General features: G+C 46.4%; 1 long non-coding RNA gene across 1 annotated transcript in view; it reads left to right on the top strand.

Annotated features, from left to right (window-relative positions):
- LOC141049873 (uncharacterized) overlaps positions 1–22,329 on the top strand; it is a 58,091-nt gene that overhangs the window by 12,936 nt on the left and 22,826 nt on the right. Inside the window, exon 3 of the long non-coding RNA XR_012220461.1 lies at positions 6,126–6,245. This is a non-coding gene — a long non-coding RNA (uncharacterized lncRNA). The remainder of the gene's footprint in view (positions 1–6,125; positions 6,246–22,329) is intronic.

The raw sequence follows: 22,329 nt of genomic DNA, 5'->3' as shown, positions 1-22,329 counted from the left end.
CTGCACAGAGATTGAAGCTTCAGAGACTGGGAGTTCTGTGGAAACTGTTTGGGTAAGAATACAAGGACAGAACAATGGAAAGGACACCATTGTAGGCATTTATTACAGGCCGCCTGTGCAAGCTGAAGATATGGATGAACTCTTTATGCATCAAATGGCCAAGTTCTCCAAAAAATATGACATAGTTGTCATGGGAGATTTCAACTATCCAGACATTTGTTGGGAATCTCTCTCAGGCAAAACTAACAGGTCAAGGAAATTCTTATCCTCTCTTGCTGACAACTTTATCTTCCAAAAGGTAGGGGAGAAAACAAGGGGAACTGCTACCTTGGATCTAATCCTTATAAACAGGGAGGAAATGGTTGAGGAGGTAAAAGTGGCTGGGACCCTAGGAGGTAGCGACCATGCTATTTTAGAATTTTGGATAACTAGAGGAGGAAGACCTGTGAAGACTCAGACATCAAGGTTAGATTTCAGAAAGGCAGATTTTAAGGGATTCAGAAAGAGAATTGGAGGGATCCAATGGCTGGATATCCTTAAAGACAAAAATGTCCAGGAAGGATGGGAAATCTTGAAAAATGAAATTCTCAAAGCACAATTGTTAACAATTCCGAAAAGAGGGAAGAATAGGAAGCATTTAAGGAAACCAGGATGGATGAACACAGAACTTAAGCACATGCTAAAAAGGAAGAAAAAAATGTTTATAAAATAGAAAGAGGGAGGCATATCTAAAGAAGAATATAATGCTGTCTGCAGGGCATAAATCAGATTACTAAAGCTGACAATGAATTGAGGCTTGCAAGAGATGTCAAAAGCAATAATAAAGGATTTTGGGGATATGTCAAAAGTAAAAGAAAAGTCAAAGATGCTATAGGATTTTTACAGGATGAAAATGATGAAATGGTAAGACAGGATGTTGAGAAGGCCTAACTTTTATATTCCTATTTTGCATCTGTTTTCTCTCAGAAAGGAAATGTAACATCAACTGTTCTTCACTGTCCTATTATGGGAATAGAAGACTCCAGGATATCTATAAACAGAAAGATAGTGAGGAAACACTTAGCTAACCTAAATGAATTCAAGTCTCCAGGTCCAGATGAATTACACCCCAGAGTACTGAAGGAGATAGCAGAAGAAATTTTTGAACACCACTCCATAATCTTTGAAAATTCTTGGAGAACAGGAGAAGTCCCAGAAGACTGAGAAGAGCAAATGTTGTTCCTATCTTCAAAAAGGGGAAGAAGGTGGACCCAGGCAACTATAGGCTGGTGAGTCTGACTTCTATACCAGGAAAGATCTTTGAACAAATTATTAAACAACATGTATGTCAGTACCTGGATAAGAATGAAGTGATTAAACAGAGTCAGCATGGGTTTGTAACTAATAAGTCATGTCAGACTAACTTAATTTCCTTCTATGACGGAATCACTGATTGGGTGGATCAAGGAAATGCTGTAGATATAGTATATCTTGACTTCAGCAAAGCATTTGACAAAGTATCTCATACAATCCTTATTGAGAAAATGACTAAGTATGGAATGGACAAGGCAACTGTTAGGTGGATTCATAACTGGCTTAGTGATCGGACCCAAAGAGTGGTCGTAAATGGCTGCACATCCAGTTGGAAGAATGTCTCAAGTGGGGTACCACAGGGCTCTGTCCTGGGCCCTGTATTGTTCAACATCTTTATCAACGATTTAGATGAAGGAATTGAGGGTAAACTGATTAAATTTGCTGATGACACAAAGCTAGGAGGGATAGCTAATACTAGAGAAGAGAGAGAGAGAGGATTAAAAAAGATATAAATAAACTGGAGCAGTGGGCAGCAACTAACAGAATGGTTTTTAACAGGGAAAAATGCAAAGCACTACATCTGGGCAATAAAAATGAAAAAAGCATATACAGAATGGGAGGAATAGGGCTTAGCAACAGCACATGTGAAAAAGACTTGGGTATACTAATAGATCACAGACTGAATATGAGTCAACAGTGTGATGCAGCAGCAAAAAAGGCAAATGCAATTCTAGGATGTATTAACACAAGCATACAATCTAGATCACCTAGATCACGTGAAGTCATTATTTCCCTCTACTCCTCTTTAGTCAGACCTCATCTGGAATATTGTGTCCAGTTTTGGGCACCACATTTTAAAAAAGACAGCAACAAACTGGAGCAAGTTCAGAAAAGAGCGACCAGAATGGTGACCGGTCTGCAAACCCTGTCTTATGAGGAAAGGTTGCATGATTTGGGAATGTTTAGTTTGCAAAAGAGAAGACTGAGAGGAGACTTAATAGCTGTCTACAAATATCTAAAGGGCTGTCACATTGTAGAAGGATCATCTTTATTCTCATTTGCACAAGGAAAGACTAGAAGCAATGGGATGAAACTGAATGGGAGGAGACACAGATTAGATATTAGAAAAAACTTTTTGACAGTTAGAGTGATCAATGAATGGAACAGGCTGCCACGAGAAGTGGTGCGTTCTCCTTCAATGGAAGTCTTCAAACAGAGGCTGGACAGACATCTGACTGGGATGATTTAGGGAATCCTGCTTTGAGCAGGAAGTTGGACCAGATGGCCCAGGAGGTCCCTTCCAACTCTACGATTCTATGATTAAGCCCGATTAATAATGGAGAGGCATCAATAAAAACACCTATGCATTATTAATCTTATAGTAAGAAAGGGTTAAAAAACACACACATTAGAGTAAAGTATTTTAATGAAATATAACACTACACAGTTTTTAATAATTTTTATTGTATGCCTAAATCCATTTGAAGCCACCGTCTCATGTAAAAAAATTCAAGAAAACAAATCAACAATATACTCCCTGTCCAACGTAATCCCATTAATAACAATTGTCCCATGACGATCTCCCATATAGAGCTGTCACATCAGCTGATGTGCCCGTTCTATAGGCCTCCGATGACACACTGACCGGAGATAACTCTCCCACAGTGTGTTATCGGAGATAAGCCTCTCGCTTTACGGCACTACAGCGTGAGAAAATTCTCACGCTGTAGTGCCGCAAAGTGACAGGTGAATTCAGGAGTGATACAATGCGGAGGATTATCTCCATCATTGTATCACCGGAGCCCCTGGAGAGCAGTCGCAACAGCTGATGTGACAGCTCTCCACAGATCGTCGTGAGACAATCGTATAAATTGGACTACGTCGGACACAGGGAGTATAATGTTTGTTTATTATTTTAATTTTTTTTCAGGTGATCGAGGGCTTCGGGGATTAGGTGTAGATGGTGAGTATGAACTATATATGTGTATGTGTTTTTTTTTTTTTTACATTCAACACATTAGCCGGATGATGGAATTACTACTGTACCATCATTGGCTAATGTGTCAATCACTGTCACTGCAGCAGGCATAGCCAGATGGTACTTGTAGTCCCATCGGACAATGCCTGCCTACACAACACACACAGCCCCGAAAGACCCCCGCACAGCCCTGGCAGATCCCCGCACAGCCCCGCAGACCCCCGCACAGCCTCGGCAGACCCCCACAGCAAAATCACAGATCTGTTTTAGACCTGCGGTTTTGCTGCAAAAGTGCCCGACTCAATGCAAGTCAATGGGTGCAGACACGCTGCTGTTCATCACAAAGAATTGACATGCTGCGGAAAATAAAACACTGCGAATCCACGCATTTTTTTCCGCAGTGTGTGCACAACGTTTTTGGATTTCCCGTTCACTAACATTGTGTGCACTCTGCACTGCGGATTTGATGCAATTCTGCGCTTCCAAAAACGCCGCAGAAACGCATAAAAAACCACAACGTGTGCATATACTCTAAAAAGCTGTTCCTACAAGAGGAGTTAGGTGTGGAGGGGGTTGGGTAGTGTTCCTGAAGAGGTGTTAACCCTTTCATTGCCTCAGTGGAGCTGCCTGAGCAAGCAGTGTGTTAGGTAGGCAGTGAAGTAAATGGGTTAAATCTTATGACTTGTGTATAGAGTGTGGCGCCCCTGAGGCTCAGTCGCCACAGAGGTACTGCACCTCCTCCTGAGGTGTGGTGCCCCACCATCCAGGTAAGGTGGAAACTCCTGACCACGCTCCAACGCCTGCACCCCACACCACAAAGTAGTGTAGCAAAGCACCTTCGGCGGCTCCCTGCTTGGAGTATAGCAAAGCACCCATTGGTGGCTCTCTGCTTGGAACACGAAACATGCTGGGAGGTGGGTGGAGTTAGTTTACATTACAAGGAGCGGGAAGCGTTTAAGTTGAGAATCAGTGGTTGATGGAGGAGCTAGAGAGAAGAAGATCCCTAGAGAGAGGGATAGATGGATGGAAGTGCTGCAGCAGATCCCAGTGATCAGGGTCTGCTGGCACGGGAAAGAGAGAGCGAGAGAGCAACATAGACTGAAAGCTTGACTCTCCATAGAAGGAAAAGATTAGTACAGAACGTGAGGAGTAAAAGAGAACAGAGGACGTGGGTGAGAAGAGAACCCTTCCTAGAAGTTCTAAGCGCAAGGCCGGGGCCCGGTCCCCGAGGTTGTACGGATAGTAATGGTCCTGCAGCAGACACCGGAGTAATAGAAGTAGTGACCACTTTATTCCCACACAAGACTTGGGGGCACAACAGCAACTGGATTGTGAGCCAGGACTTAGTAGCAAGGAGTCCCCGAAGCAGGCTACATCTGTCTGCCGTACAAGTAGAATTCATAAGAACATCGGACAGGAGGAACTCCAGTGTAACTCAGTACTAGGAGTACTTCATTTAAAGGCGCTATAAGAGGAGACGTTCAGAAAGGCACATGTTGGCCGAGTGTTGGAAAGGAATATTCCATCTGGCCTGGAGGTTGACTGAGTCCCTGACCCGGAGGACACGGCACGGATGCAGGCACCTGTTTGTACAACAGACTGTGAGCAAAGCTTTGGAACTACATGCCCTGGTGTCCTCCACTTATTCCAGCGTCAACCTGCTCGGCACCGCTACATCCCCTGCGCCTGACACTTCACCACCTAATTGTCACCATATCTACTCTGCCCTGGGACAACAACCCTACCTGTGGAGGGCTATACCATCACTGCTGCACCACACCATCTGTCCCAGAGGATCTGTCTGCAGCGTCGGCCTAACATCTACATTGCCGAACACCACAGGTGGCGTCACGACTTATTCATTCACACTGAACATTTACCATGGGCGCCCAGGGCCACGGGCCAGGTCACAGCTACCGTGACAACTCCCATTGAGGCCCGGTACCGAGTACCCCACAGCCCTGGGTGTGAGGGTGTCCCAAGAGCATTTATAATCCCAAAACAGAAATTACAGATGGTGAGTCCTAACATTGGTCTCAGTGCTGCAGAAAAAGCGGTCTATAGGAGCGCTAAAGGAGAGGCAAAGACCAATAAAAAAGTTTAAAACTCAGCTTTTAATCTTCCTCCAATACCCACAACGCGTTTCCACGGTCACAGCCGTCTTCCTCAGGTGGAATGAAGGAAGCATCCATTGTTACAGCCTTTAAAGGCAGCCCCAATTGGAACAACCCCAGAAGGGATTAGATGTAGTAAAAGAAAGTTGTAGTGAAAGAGAATTGGGGATCTATAATTTTTCCAAACATGTTCTTACACAGGAGGAGAAATCCCTTTTGGGAAAGGGACTCTGCTTTTGCCCCACTGCGGATTTAGACACTTTTTCATTATATTTGCATCTCAATGAATTTTTTCGGAAACTCACCATACAAAGGCACTTTTTATTGGAAGAGAAAAATAAAAGTAGAACTAATATTCAAGAATTCCCTAGTATTCAAGAAGGATTAGAGCCCATTAAGAACATGTTACATGTCGACGTTAGGAATCCTAATGATAAATTCTATCCTCTTCATCATAAGGGGTCCCATATTGAGACATTCCAACAACTTGTTTTGAAAGAAGTTAGGGCAATTTCACAACCAAAAAGGAGGTGCAATTTAAGTAAAGGTGAAAGAGAAGCTATTACCTCTATTAGGGATAATGAAAATATTGTCATACGTAGTGCCGACAAGGGGGGGGATAGTTATAATTGATAGGGCATGGTATATAGAGGAGGGGAGAAGGATTTTGGAAGATGTTGATTTTTATGAGAAATTAGAAGATGATCCTAATATCGAGATTTTTTTTTAAATTATACCAGGATCTTTGGTATCGTACCTACGGCTGGGGCCGGCTACAGGATCACGTCCGGAAGCCGGCGAGAGACGGACCGAACAGGAGAGCGGAGTTTGCTGACAGCCACGTGCAGTGCCCTCCCTAGGTGAGAGTAGATGTTACCCACCCACCACTAACATTTACACCGGAGTTGTGCAAGGGTGGCACAACCCCCCAAGGTGAGCACCCTTTTTATTTAGTTAGGGAAGCCAATTTTAACACAGGTACGCTCATTGCGCCTCTCTTTCCATTTTTTTTTCCTAACATTGGTCTCAGACTCTGTGATGCAGAAGTTGCTGACAAAAGACTCCTACATTAGATTGTAGTCAAGTTCAGATGGTATCAAAAACAGACCAGTGATTTCCACAAAATGTGGACGTGATTGTCACGATTTATTTTTGGATTCGTGGCAGCTCTGGTTCCTATATAGGTTAAATGTAGATTTTTTTTCCTTTCAGACCAGCAAGGGTATTGTCAGTTTCCTTATTGGCAGCTGTTTTGTTGCTAGTCATCTGATGTAGGTGGGGACCACTTCCACCATCCTTTAAAAGGTCACATTAGCTGAAGAGTTTTCTTTGCAGGCCAGTCTAGGAGTTTGGGAGCTTCCTGGTGTCAGTGACTTGGCTGCTGCTGCTGGAGGATTTTGGATTTCTGGAGCCTTATGATCTGCTGTGTGGTGTCATTCAGGATAACTTCCACCCCTATCTGTCTGCAGTGGTGATGCTAGCATCCTTGCTGGCCAGTGCACTAGTCAAGGAGTAGTGAGCAAGGAGTAGTGACAATCAGCGTAACGGCGGCGGGGGGGAAGGACCTGCTTAGGGCGTTAGGGGAGTTTAGAGACAAGCACAGGCTGGAGTTCAGGAGGTTCCCCATCCCTCGTTCCCTATGGTTAGGGCCTTCCTCACCCCATTCCATCCCTTTGTTGTTATATGATGTGACGTCCGCTGGACTTAACCGTGTCGTTTCGTGACATTATCACCGACCCATACTCTTTTCCGGTAAACCCATGGCTCAGGCTGAGGCTTTAGCTCGCCTGATCCATACTCTCACGGATGAGGTTACCGAGTTGTGGAGTAAGGTGGTACTGCAGCTTCAGCAGGTGATCGAGTTCTTAGTCTCGACTCAGATCCTGGCTCAACCGGAACCCAAAATAGCTCTCCCTGACAGATTTTCTGGAGTGAGAGATAAATTTATGGTCTTCAAGGAAGCCTGTAAATTGTATTTCAGTCTTCGCCCTCGTTCTTCAGGGAGTGAGGAACAGCATATGGGGATTATAGTTTACCATCTCAAGGGTGATCACCAATCCTGGGCCTTCTCCCTGTTGACCGATTCACCATCTTTGCGGTCAGTGGACAAGTTTTTTGCGGCATTGGCACTAGTGTATGGGGAACCTGATGGCGTCCCCCTGGCTGAGTCTCAACTTCATAAAATCAAGCAGGGTAGCCGGCCGGCTGAGGAGTACTGCTTAGAGTTTTGACATGCAGTGGAATGACCCTGCTATTAGGAGCCATTTCTGTCAGGGTCTGTCAGCCAGGCTTCGGGATACTGTGGTGCAGTGTGCTACTCCTGGCTCGTTGGAGGCAGTCATGGCCCTTGCTATCCGGGTGGATAGATGACTCAAGGAGAGACATACACTGAATATACCCCGTTATTCTTTCTAGGGTGGAGGACACACTGGTGCAGACAGATGAACCCATGCAGGTGGGAGGAGCCTCCTCTCAAACTAGGTTGCCAGTGATTCGCCATGGGGTGGGGCATGTTTATTCTGTGGTCTGACCGATCGCTACATCAACGTCTGCCAAGCTCGTGCCAAAGTATGTACTCCATCTCAAAAGCTGACTTCCCCGGTCGTGTGGAGGGAGACAACCAGGGTGTGTATATTTCCTCCACCTTTACTTGTTAGTGTACCATTCTAGCTGAAGTGGTGGTTGGTGGGGAAACTGAGACGATACCGCTTCTTGTGGATGGTGGCGCTGGAGTCAATTTGGTGGATTCTCGCTTTGTTCAGACCCATGGTCTGATTGGTAGGACACTGGTGAGACCCATTACCATTCAGGCAATTGACTCTGTTCCTCTCAGACAGGGGAATGTGGCCCAAGTCATAGATAATATTAACCTGCATACAGAGACTCTTCAAGAAGAGTCCCTGTCGTGCTACGTCTTGGAGGGTATGCCAACACCCATCGTCTTAGGCCTTCCCTGGCTGAAGAGACACAACCCGGTCATAAATTGGCGGTCCTGGGAAGTAGTCAGTTAGGACCAGTCTTGTAATGACTGTTGACTGGGAGCTACGATCTCTGCCATCCTTCTCAAACCTAACCCTTCTCCAGAGGTGGCAGCTAAGGTGCTACCAGGGAGTAGGGGCAAGACTCAACCCTCACCACAGGTAAACCCTGAGTCAAAGAGTTCACCATCTTTTGGCAAAGGTATGTGTGGAAATAATCGTTCAGGGCCGGACCAGTGTGTGAATGAATACATGTGGGTGTCCACCAAAAACATCAGGTGGAAGTACACATCTGAGACCTGGAGTTCTAGGGTCATCGGGCCGTATAGGGTGTTGGCCATTCTCAGCCCGGTGACTTTCCAGCTGGCGTTACCCCCAGTAAAGCAGGTACATAACGTATTTCACAGGTCGGCGCTCTGGAGATTTGTTGCGCCTCAGGAGCCTACGTTATTGCACTCTCCATCGGGCTGAGTTTGCTGTAACCTTGAGGATCAGGTGACTGCGGAGGTTAATCCTAGTGGGTTGAGACATCATTTCTGGTGAAGTCTGGTGTTGAGGGTCCAGAGGACTCTCGTTGAAAGGGGGGTATTGTCACCATTCATTCTTGGATTCGTGGCAGCTCTGACTCCGCTAGAATTTAAATGCAGCTTTTTTCCTATCGGACCAGCAAGGGTTAATGTCAGTTTCCTTGCTGGCAGCTGTATTGTTGCTAGTCATCTGATGTGGGTGGTGACCACTTCCACTATCCTTTAAAACGTCACTTGACCCATCAGCTGACTGTCGGTGATGCAGTTTTCTTTGCAGACCAATCTATGAGTTTGGGAGCTTCCTGGTGTCAGTGGCTTAGCTGCTGCTGCTGGAGGTTTTTGGATTTCTGGAGCCTTATTCTCTGCTATGTGGTGCTCTGCAGCAGAACAAGTCGTTAAGTATAATTTCCCCTCTGTCTGTCTTGTGTTTTGTCACTCTCCCTGTGTTGAACAACATCTGCAGTGGTGAAGCTAGCATCTTTGCCGGCCAATGCACTAGCCAGGAAGTAGTGAGGTTAAAATCAGGGACTAGGCACGTGACAGGTGACAGCGGCAGGGAAGGCCCCGCTTAGGGCGTTAGGGGAGTTTAGAGACAAGCAGAGGCTGGAGTTCAGGAGGTGACCCATCCCTCGTTCCCTATGGTTAGGGCTTTCCTCCCCCCATTCCATCCCGTTGTTGTTATATGTTGTGACGTCCGCCAGACTTAACCGTGTCGTTTCGTGACAGTGATTAGCAAATGGTGCATTTACATGGATTGACTTTCAGTGATAAACAACCACCAATCGGCAAATATTTACTGATCAGCGATCTTTTGTTAACCTACTTACATAGGCAGGCGATGCTAAACAATAGGCATTGAACAATCAGCACTCCATTGTTCAGTGCACATATGCCACCTTGACTCTCAGCAGTGCGAGTCCTGTTTACATATAATGATACGCTACCAAGGAACAATGAATTTTAACAGTTTTTAGACCACTGATGGACTTTACACATCCATGCAGTCCCGGTCCTACTCTGCAGTGACATTCTAAAACGTTATTGCACAGAGCAGTGGCCTATGATTAAGACCTATACTTATTGGCTCTGATTGTCATGATCCAGACTGGGTTTTCCCTGGTCTGGTCATGTCAGGGGTTAACTGTTCTCTGCATTGTTCTGGGTCAGGTCTGCTATCTCTGTGCTGCATCCTGCAGGCAGTGTCAGTTATATTTTCTGTGTACGGCGTGAGTAGCTGACTCTGGTTATACCCTGATTTGTCCTGCTGTGTTTTTCTGACTGTGCCCGTGTCTGTTTACTCCTCTCTCGCCGTCCCGACTCAGTGTTTCCCTTTGTGTTTCAACTCCCCGGTACCCGACTCTGCTTTGGCTCTGACCTGCTCCTGTCTCTTGCTTCTGGTATTTCTGCTTATGACCGGCACTGAACTTTTTGGCGTTCCTCTGACTCTGTGTTTGGTATTTCCCTTGGTACTGCGCTGCTCTCTGGTATCAGTCCGGCTTTTACTATTCTGCTGCCACCTGGTGGCAGTCTCGCTGCAGTGCTGCTGGTCTGCTCTGAGCAGTATTCCAGTATTCTTCTCTCCACTCTGCTGCCCTCTTGTGGAATCCCAAAGAGTTAGAGCCAAGAGGCAGCTTCAAAAATCATACATATATCCAAAAGGCTGAAAGAAGCTATATGCCGAAAAATGATAAAACAGCAAAATTTTATTGAGACAATATTAAAAGATGTACATAAAAAATATCATGAATGGAGAGATAATGTGCAAATGAACCACTCAATTGAAGAAAGCTAGACACTAAGCCATCATAAAAAAGCCTATAAATATTTAGGTAAACTGTGGGAAAAACCTCACTTGCAATATGTGCACACAAAATAGGCTTGAAAAAGAGGATCAAAATGGAGGGGAAATTACCCCCCTTTTTTACAATATTGAAAAATAGGTCCCAGATATAAATACATCAGAAACATGAGAGTATAGGCTGAAAGCGTGTTTTTCACAGCTTAAGTAAGCAGGAGTAAGGAGGAAAAAATCCATGAGGATGGCAGCCCAACAAACACATAGTGAATAAGGTGACCTAAACAAATGATGGAACAGAAAGTGGCCTACATTACCTCAAGTGGTGGTGGTATCCCGACTCGCGTTTCGCATATTGCTTTTTCGAGGGAAATGTTTCTCTGGAGAAAGGAGAAGTTCCGTACATTCAGGGAGAGTTGTAGGCTGCTTTTCTCCCTTAGACCCTGATCCTCTGGTGATGAGTGTCAACGGGTGGGGATAATTATTTCGTTACTCTGGGAGGGTCCTCAATTGTGGGCTTTTTCTTTACCTGCTACTGCCCCTGAACATGTGTCTGTGGATAGGTTCTTTGAGGCCTTAGGACTGATTTTTGATGAACCAGACCGGGTCAGGGTGTCAGAGGACACCATCATGGGTCTCTCTCAGGTTAAACTTACTGCCGAATGTTAGATGGTGGTCCACCGAAGTGTCCTGGAACGATTCTGCGCTAAGATGTCAGTTCAGGAGGGGATTGTCGGATCATCTTAAGGACGCTCTGGCTCTCCATCCACCACTCAGCTCCTTGGAAGAAGCCATGACTCAGGCCATTCGCACGGATCGGAATTTGCGTGAGAGAGGTGTAATGCAGCAAGAGGTTCCTTTACATCCTGCTAATTCTGATGTGGTGCCATATACTGAACCTATGGAGGTTGGGGCCACCAACCTCAAGGAGAAGGAGAGGAGAAGGAAAATTATGTTTTTATTGTGGAAATCCTGGACATTGGAAAAAGGACTGCCCCTCCTGTCCACGGACTAACAAGTTGCCGGAAAACACCTAAGTCTGGGTGACAGCTGAGGAGGTCACCCAGACTCTCAGGTACCTTTTCCCTCATTTCAAAAGATTTTGTTGGAGGTGGAACTTTCTTGTGGGAATTGCTATTCACCCACTTCAGCTTTCATGGACTGTGGGTCGTCCATGAACTTCATTGACTCAAACATGGTGGCCAAGTGTAAGATAGGGACTAGAGTTGAGCGAAACGGGTCGAAAAATTTCAAAAGTCGCCGACTTTTGGCAAAGTCGGGTTTCATGAAACGAAACCCGACCCTAGGATGAGGTCGGCAACGAGGTCGGCGACTTACGCGCCAAAGTCGCGTTTCAAAAGTTTGTTTTGCGCTCTTTTTCAGCCAATCAGGATCCACGGACACTGTGGGCAACGTGATGACATAGGCACGGGTCACCACCATCTTTCAGAAGGGCATGCAAGTGATTGGCTTGCTTTGGGGGGCGTCACAGGGGGTATAAAAGGGCGTGCACGCCGACCGCCATGTTACTCATGCTGATCTCAGAATAGGGAGAGCTGCTGCTGCTGCTGATTTTGTAGGGAGAGCGTTAGGCAGGGAAGAAGACACCAAAAACTGCTTCTGCTGCTAGCGATTTTGCCTGTACAACACACCAGTCACTGTGTGTGCAGTGCAAGGGGAGGCTATATAGTGGTGTATCAGTGGTGTTGGTTGTTGGGCTGCCTTCTAAGGCTTCCTGACATTCCTGCATTGCTGTTTACCCACTGCTCCGCAAACTGCTTTTCTAAAAGCAATCCCAATTTTTTTTTTTTGTCCTGCTGAGGTACTGAGCGTGCATTTTTTCACACCATACAGCGGTGTACGCTCCTCACACAGTACCGTGTAACGGCTGTTATCACAGCCACAGTGAAGCTATCAGTGTGTCACTCTGTGAGAATAAAACGAGGACATGTTCCGTTCTTACAGACCTGCACTCTAGGGAGATTGCTATTCTGCCCAATTCTACATACACCTTGTAGTTTGTGATACACTAGCCAATTTCTGCCTGTGACATAGCGCTGTGAAATTCAGTGGGCCTCACACAATCCATAAGTGTCCAGTGTCCACAAGTGTGTGCAGAAATTCAAAATCTCCCTTATCCTCTAGTCACTTTTGTCACAGCTGTGCCATCGAGCCTGTGACAGAGCGCTCAGATATCAGTGGGCCTCACACAATCCAAAAGTGTCCAGTGTCCACAAGTGTCTGCAGAAATTCAAAATCTCCCTTATCCTCTCGTCACTTTTGTCACAGCTGTGCCATCGAGCCTGTCACATAGCGCTCAGATATTCATTGGGCCTCACACAATCCAAAAGTGTCCAGTGTCCACAAGTGTCTGCTGAAATTCAAAATCTCCCTTATCCTCTAGTCACTTTTGTCACAGCTGTGCCATCGAGCCTGTGACATAGCGCTCAGATATCAGTGGGCCTCACACAATCCAAAAGTGTCCAGTGTCCACAAGTGTCTGCAGAAATTCAAAATCTCCCTTATCCTCTCGTCACTTTTGTCACAGCTGTGCCATCGAGCCTGTCACATAGCGCTCAGATATCAGTGGGCCTCACACAATCCAAAAGTGTCCAGTGTCCACAAGTGTGTGCGGAAATTCAAAATCTCCCTTATCCTCTAGTCACTTTGGTCAAAGCTGTGCCATCGAGCCTGTGACAGCGCTCAGATATTCAGTGGGCCTCACACAATCCAAAAGTGTCCAGTGTCCAAAAGTGTCTGCAGAAATTCAAAATCTCCCCTGTCCTATAGACACCTTGTACCTTGTTTTACATTACTATATAGTTTGTTGGATTTTGTCTACATTTCTACCAAAAATGAGGAAGGCTGGTGGAAGAGGCCGTGGAATTGGGCGGGGGTTGGCAGCTGGTAATGATGGTGTTGGTGGTGGATCTGATGGTAGTGGCAAGAGCAAAATAGGACCGAATGCAGGAGGTGTTGAGCCTGCGTCATCGTCTGGCTACATAAGGCCTCGAACGCTTTGTTTTCTAGGAGTTGGCAAACCGCTTTTAAAGCCAGAGCATCAGGAAAAAGTTTTGTCTTACATTGCTGACTCAGCCTCCAGCTCTATCGCCTTCTCTTCTTCAGTTGTAAAAAGTAAAAGCACTGAGTCGTCATTGGAGGCTCATGTTCATGAACCACACCTTTCCTTGTGTCCTTCACCCCAACCAAGATTGAAGGATGACGCAGGCCATACTACTGATTACTCCATGTAGCTGTTTTCACATACCATGCCTGGATTATCAAGTGAAATGGTGAATTACCCAGGCCAAGATGAATCTGACATGGAGTGCACTGATGCACAGCCGCTGATGGATGATTCTGCTGGTACATTCACTCAGAGCACTACATTGTCCTCGCAGTGTACAGAGCCAGATTCTGACCCTGATGAGACTCAGGTGCCCCTTCCCGCACACTATACCACCATACACGGTGACACAGAGGAAGGTGCACATGACATAGAAGAGGAGGTGATGGATGACCCAGTTGTTGACCCAGATTGGCATCCATTGGGGGAAGAGGGTGCTGCTTCCAATAGCTCAGATGAGGAGCATCCACAGCAGACATCGACATCGCAACAGCTGTTATCTGGCAGGCCCGGAGCACTCCAAAGACAGGTTCCAAACATCAAAAGAGTTGCTGGACAGCTTGTCCAGAGGGTCAAAAGATCACAGTGTGCTAGGCCGCAAAATGTCTGCCAAAGTAGGAAGAGTGCAGTGTGGCACTTTTTTGAACAAAATCCTCATGATCAGGCCAAGGTTATCTGTAAGAAGTGCGCAAAGACCTTTAGCCGAGGGAAAAATCTGAAAAATTTGAATACCAGTTGCATGCTTAGACATTTAACCAGCATGCACTTGCAAGCGTGGACACAACACCAAACCTCAAGTGCCACATGTGCAACTGATCACAACGAAGGTAGTCAGCAACGCTACATTGTTTCCCCCACTGTAAGCCCACCGGTTAGCACAGCAGCAAATGTTGAGGTGTCGTTGCAAGGCCACAGCAGTCAGGGAATCCCACTGTTATATCAACGAAAGACTGATTCTAGGCCATCAGAAAGAACACCAACTCCATCACCATCATCAACCCTCTCTCAGTCCGCCCTGTCCACCGCTACTTCCACCATATGCAGCTCTTAAGTCCAGCTCACCCTCCCAGACACTATGAGTAGGTCAAGAAAGTACTCAGTCTCTCATCCGCGTACACTGGGTTTAAACGCCCACATTGCCAAACTAATCTCGTTTGAGATGATGCCCTTTCGGTTGGTGGAAAGCGCAGCTTTCTGCGAACTCATGGCCTATGCAGTACCACGCTATGACCTACCCAGTCGCCACTTCTTCTCTCGCAAAGCCATCCCAGCCCTCCACCATCATGTGAAAGACCGCATTGTCCATGCACTCAAGCAGTCAGTGAGCGGAAAGGTGCACCTCACAACTGATGCATGGTCCAGTCGGCATGGCCAGGGCCGTTACGTGTCCATCACTGCGCACTGGGTTAATGTGGTGGATGCAGGGTCCACAGGGGACAGCGGTGGTGGGACAGTGCTGCCTAGCCCACGGTATAGGAAACAGTTGGCTGTAGGCGTTCGACCCTCCTCCTCCTCCTCCAGAAGCGAAAGCTCGTCCACAGAGCGCAGTCGTACGAGCACTCCATCTGCAGCTGCCACTGTTGCACACGAGGTGTCCCCCTATCGAGCAGCTAGTGGAAAGCGTCAGCAGGCAGTGTTGCAGATGATGTGTTTGGGCGACAGACACACTGCCGAGGTGCTGGCCGAGTACTTTCAGCGACAAACTGAGTCATGGCTGGGCAGTGTACATCTTGAGGCAGGCAAGGTAGTTAGTGATAACGGGCGTAATTTTGTGGTAGCCATAGCCCTTTCAAAACTCAGCCACATACCTTGCTTGGCTCACACCTTGAACCTGGTGGTGCAGTGCTTCCTCAAAAATTATCCGGAGTTAACAGCCCTGCTCCAGAAGGTGCGAAGACTGTGCACGCACATCCGCCGGTCGCCTGTACACTCCGTTCGTATGCAGAAGCTGCAGCGATTGCTCCACCTTCCCAACCACCGCCTCATTATCGACATTGCAACAAGGTGGAACTCCACCCTGCACATGGTGGAGCGGCTGTGCGAGCAGAGGCAGGCCATAATGCGTTTGTGGGAGGATACACGGCCAGGCACTTTGAGAGCAGACATGGAGTTGACCGGTGTGCAGTGGTCGAAGCTGAAAGACCTCTGTAAAGTCCTTCAGTGTTTTGAGGAATGCACACGGCTGGTAAGTGCAGACCACGCCATCCTAAGCATGAGCATCCCACTTATGCGTCTGCTCATGCAAACTTTGACGCACCTTAAGGAGCAGGCTTCTGCAGCCAATGTTGATGAGGAGGAAGAGGAGGAGGGAATCCTTGATGACATTCAGCCATTGTCTGCTCAGGGACCTCTCCTGGACGAGGTGGAGGAAGAAGAGGAGGAGGATGATGGGGATGATTACTTAGGGGAGGAGGATGCATCTCGTGGGGCAAGTGAAAATGTTGGCGTGGCAAGGTCTGGTACAGGGTTTGTGCGTGACTGGAGGGATGTGGATTTGCCAGAAAGTGCTCCTCCAACCAGCACTCGCAGTGCATCATTGACACCGGGAACATTGGCCCACATGTCAGATTATGCCTTGCAGATCCTAAAAAGGGACCCCCGCATTGCCAAAATGATGAACGATGACGACTACTGGTTGGCCAGCATCCTGGAGCCACGCTATAAAGGCAAATTACAAAACTTCATGCCACAGGAGAACCTTGACCTAATATTGGCTAATAAACAAGCAACTCTGGTAAATCGGTTGCTTGAGGCATTCCCAGCACACAGCAGCGGTGATGGTTCTCACACGAGCCGTATGGGCCGGGGGCAGCTTGGCAGAGGTGTTCGTGGTGCACACAGCAGAAGTGGCGTTGGAGACAGGGGTTTCATGACAATGTTGTGGACTGATTTTTCAAGTACCGCTCACACAACTGGTAATACTGCATCGATGGAAAGTGACAGGAGACAGCAGTTGTCAACTATGGTTACAAACTACTTTTCCTCCCATATCGATGTTCTCCCACACAGGTCATTCCCCTTTGACTATTGGGCCGCTAAACTGGACACCTGGCCTGAATTGGCACAATATGCCTTACAGGAGCTCGCTTGCCCAGCTGCAAGTGTGCTATCGGAAAGAGTCTTCAGTGCAGCTGGATCAATCCTGACAGAAAAAAGGACCCGTCTGTCAACCCAAAATGTGGATGATCTAACCTTCATTAAAATGAACCACGCATGGGTTTCCAAGGATTTTGTCCCACCTTCCCCTGATGACACATAGGGTGACAGAAAAATGGCTTGCTTTGGTCCACCTCTTCCTGGGACTTGACCTATTTCACCTTTTGCATCAGCTGAATGTCCAACATCAACATATGCCACTTTCTAAAACTCCCTAACTGTGCTGCCTCACCCCCCCCATGGCCGGGGTCACCACCTAGCGCACGACACCGTGCGAGTGCCGTTGCCCTGGACAGGTGGGTAGGCCGACTCTTGGGCGCGGGCACTGGCACAGGGTCCTTCATAGTGCAATCAAGTGTCTCTGACGGTGGTGGTGCACACCCGCCGTCAGACACCGCCGTACTATGAGGGGCCCAGTGCCAGTACCGACGCCCACGAGTGGGCCCCCCTTGCTTGGGCAGGGCCCCAGCATTTGCAATCTTTACCTCTCCCTGCTCCTCCGCTGTGTAGTCTGGGCCGTCAAATCCATACTGTGCCTGACACCGTCTGAGCCTGCCTCCTGATGTATAGACATATATTTTGAATGTGTACGCTATCCATACATGTTATCCGGGGAAACGGTACCCTTTCTAACCTTTGTGCAATCACGTGCAATCCATACTGGGCCTAACACCGTCTGAGCCTGCCTCCTGATGTATAGACATATATTTTGAATGTGTACGCTATCCATACATGTTATCCGGGGATACGGTACCCTTTCTAACCTTTGTGCAATCACGTGCAATCCATACTGGGCCTAACACCGTCTGAGCCTGCCTCCTGATGTATAGATATATTTTGAATGTGTACGCTATCCATACATGTTATCCGGGGATACGGTACCCTTTCTAACCTTTGTGCAATCACGTGCAATCCATACTGGGCCTAACACCGTCTGAGCCTGCCTCCTGATGTATAGACATATATTTTGAATGTGTACGCTATCCATACATGTTATCCGGGGATACGGTACCCTTTCTAACCTTTGTGCAATCACGTGCAATCCATACTGGGCCTAACACCGTCTGAGCCTGCCTCCTGATTTATAGACATATATTTTGAATGTGTACGCTATCCATACATGTTATCTGGGGATACGGTACCCTTTCTAACCTTTGTGCAATCACGCGCAATCCATACTGGGCCTAACACCGTCTGAGCCTGCCTCCTGATGTATAGACATATATTTTGAATGTGTACGCTATCCATACATGTTATCCGGGGATACGGTACCCTTTCTAACCTTTGTGCAATCACGTGCAATCCATACTGGGCCTAACACCGTCTGAACCTGCCTCCTGATGTATAGACATATATTTTGAATGTGTACGCTATCCATACATGTTATCTGGGGATACGGTACCCTTTCTCACCTTTGTGCAATCACGTGTAATCCATACTGGGCGTGAGAACGGCTGGCGAGCTGTTAAGCAAGCTACAGCACCTGTGGTTTGCACACGTAAGTTTTTCATTTTTTCAGGAATGACGGTTAGGCCTAATTCCGGAACTGCGGTTGACCTGCACTTACTGGGAAATCATTGTTCGCGGGTAATAATTGTAATCAGTGATCCCCATCACTAACGTTGTTCAGCGGGTTATCTGCATCTGTAAGCGACAAACGCTGGCCTTTTCAGTGTAGCGCACATGCAGCCACGGACATGTAAGGGCATGACACATCAGTTATTGGCCAATCTCATGTGCCAGAGCCTCACGTGTCCCTCTAGTAAGCCGGACTCGGACCGCGGGGCATGACGGAGTCTCGTTCGTTAACGGAATTAAGCTTGCAATGTGTGCATCTGTTCTGTAGCTGGCATGGTTGAGGTTTCCCAGGTGGAGTCGAATTTAACCGTAGGCTCCACTCCTGGTGGTGCCCTTCTGGACATTCCTTTAAGGTTCAGCTTTGCAACCATACTGCCCACGTAAAACAAACACTTTGCCTTCATGAACGCTGTTTGGAGGGTCATGACTCGTGGGAATAACGCCGCCCAATCAGTTAACCTGCTAGAGAGATCGTTCGTTGCTCCCAAGCATGACATCACACTCCCTAGGAAGAAGGTAATGCCACTGTGGCGACCGTACTCCTGGAGGCGACACAAGTGCACTGATGCCCAGCCACTGCTCGATGAATCTGCTGGTACATTGACCCAGAACACTACATTCCCCTCGCACGCTACACGACCTGAATCTGACCCTGATGAAACTCAGGTTACCCTTCCCATATACAGTTCCATCTTACACGGTGACAAAGAGGAAGCTGCAGATGAAAGTGCAGGTTCGGCCCACCCGCCATCAGACACACCACCGTACTATCAGGGGCCCTGTGCCAGTGCCGTCGCCAACGAGTGGGCCCCCCCTGCTTGCTCAGGATCACAGCACTTGCAAAGTTGAAATACTGTGCAGTGAGATGGAAGATGGGGACGACGAGGAGTCCAGACAAGTACAGGGATTCCCTAGCGAGGAGACTTATTTGATTGTTTTCAATGTTGGGACAGCAATTTTTGGGGAGCACTATACTCTGGAGAATGATAGATGGGGCCCACCATACACTGGAACATTCCAAAGGTGGACATCAGACACTGGAGCAGCATTTACAGGGCCCATTATACACTAGAGCATTAGAAATGGGGCCCATTATGTTTGGAGCATTATTTGGGCCCATAAGACAGTGGAGCTTCATCCTTGGGGACCAACATATACTGTAGCATTATGTGGAGCTCATCATATACTGTTTCAAACATTATATGGGACCAATGATTCTGTATGGAGAAATAGATGGGCCTCGTCATGAGATGTAAAAAGTGAAGTATTTTTCATTGTACTATACCGCTATTTCTCTGCCGTATCGGAGCATGATGAGTTGTGGTATGTGTTAAAGGGGCGCTCTTTCGCCCAGGGCACATGAAAACCTGCAGCCAGCCCTCCCCCCCACAACTTTAGCCAAATAACCCCCATTTTTCAGTGCGTAACTTGTATTATGAAGTTAATTAAGGTTGACAAGCTTAAGTAAGAAGAATTGATGCTTTTGGCATTCAAATGGGCACTGTAGGTGTGTTTCCTGTCCTCCTCTCACTGCCGACTTTTATTCCCCATTGACTTACATTGGGTTTCGTGTTTCGGGACGACCCCGACTTTTCCCTATAATCGGACGATCTTGCTCGACCCGACTTTTGGAAAAGTCGGGTTTCACGAAACGAAACTCGACCCTATAAAACCAAAAGTCGCTCAACTCTAATAGGGACAGTTAGGCTTGAAACTCCAATTCATATCATTGCTATTGATAAGACACTGCTGGTTAAGAATATTGGTAGAAAAACAATCTGTCGGTCCTATCAGAGAGCATATCGGAGTGAGAGAACTGAATTGCTCCAAAACGGAAAATAGAAAATCGAGCGGATCAGGTACGGTGTATCCTTGACTTTAACTCTAGGAGCAATGAGATTAGGAATGCCATTACTAAACATTGGCTGATCTTATTGATGGTACAATTTCTAAATTTATTGGGAAGATCCCCACAATCACCTTTAGGAAATCAAAAAATCTTAGGGACCAATTAGTCCATAGTTACCATAAAGGTGATGGTCCAAATTTCACTTTTGGGTCCAAAGGTCCAAAATGGGGATGCATTAAGTGTGGAAAATGTGTGGCATTCAAAAATATTAGCATTTCAACTGAGTTTCATAATTCAAAAAATGATAACGTGTACAAGATTACACATACCATCACATGTACTACTAGGCCGGGCATATATCATGCGACATGCCCATGCGGATTAATCTACATTGGTATGACTACACGAGAACTCTGTAGGAGAGTGCGTGAGCACATATTAAACATAGAAGAAGCAACTTCTGAAAATGATCTTCAGAAACTCAAACCAATTCCACGGCATTTCAAGGCAACCCATGGTTGTGATCATTAAAGGCATTGATAGGGTCTTCATTGGATCTAGGGGTGGCAAGTGGAAAAGACTTCTGGCCCAAAAAGAGGCCAAGTGGATCTACAGATTGGATACCGTTACACCACTTGGCCTCAATGGTCACAATAGTTATGTCTCATTTTTGCCCGTTTAAGGGATCAATAATTCTTTGTCCCAAGTGTATCACTTTTATATCTATCTATCTATCTATCTATCTATCTATCTATCTATCTATCTATCTATCTATCTATATTTTAAAGGTGTCTGTTTCAATGCTGTCAGCTATAGGGTTATTGTTACAATTCATCTGTTTGCTGGTTTCTCTTCCTGGTGTCTCTAATATGACTGTGTGGTTTTCCACAGTAGATTGGACAACTGTTTGAATCTTGGAAGTGGATATTATGAAGAGGCTTCTAGGGATATACTCTTATTTATTTTTTTGTCTAATTGATTGTTTCACATATAAAAATAAAAGGATATATATATTTTTATTTTTGTGATATGCTATATATTAATGATGGTATATTTTGGTTTTATCACTATTATGCACTTTATTAATATTTGTCCTTAATTATATTGTAATATTTATTGAGAATTATATTCTCTTTTAGGCTATGTGCCTACGTTGCAGAAATACTGCAGAAATGTTCACAGCATTTCCACAACTCCCTGCCACGGGTAAAACGCATGCGGAATTTGCATGCGTTTTCCCGCAAAACACAAGCATTTTGCAAGCGTTTTTAGCTTGCAGAATGCTTGTGCTTTTCCAAGGGATTTAAAGCATCGCTTGGAAACGTTATTGACAGGTTGGTCACACTTGTCAAGCATAGTGCTTGACAAGTGTGGCCAACTTTTTACTATTGATGCTGCCTATGCACACAATATATGGCTAGAGTCATACAATATGAGAGACAACAATAAGGTGACAATAATCCATAAGAAAATCATTAATAAATATAAAATGACAAGTGCAAGAAAAAGTTATTTATATATTAAATACTTCCATACACAGTATGTATACATGCATGAGGACAGCAATGAACACATACATGGACACACACACATAGAAAAAAATACATTAAGGCTGTGTGCCCACGTTGCATTTTTTCTGCTTTTCCGCAGCGTTTTTGCGGCCACGGAAATGCTTAAAAACCGCTTCAAAAGCACATCCTATGGGATTCCGCAGTTGCTGTGCCCATGCTGCGGATTTCACCACTGCGCAATCGCATAGCGGTAAAATCCGCAGCATGTCCATTCTTCCTGTGGAATCGCTGCCATAGGATTGTATTGAATGGCTCATTTTACGCATGTGGCTATGCTTCATGTGCGGATGGTACCCAGGGTCTGGAGGAGAGGTGACTCTCCTCCATACCCTGGGTACCATATCCCTGTAAAAAATAGAATTA

The sequence above is a fragment of the Dendrobates tinctorius genome, unplaced genomic scaffold, assembly GCF_039654945.1.
Source record: "Dendrobates tinctorius isolate UK_male_01 unplaced genomic scaffold, ASM3965494v1 ptg000011l, whole genome shotgun sequence".
NCBI classification, from domain to species: domain Eukaryota; kingdom Metazoa; phylum Chordata; class Amphibia; order Anura; family Dendrobatidae; genus Dendrobates; species Dendrobates tinctorius.
The sequence above is the reverse complement of the archived record's forward strand: the minus strand, read 5'-3'. Positions and strand labels throughout refer to the sequence as shown.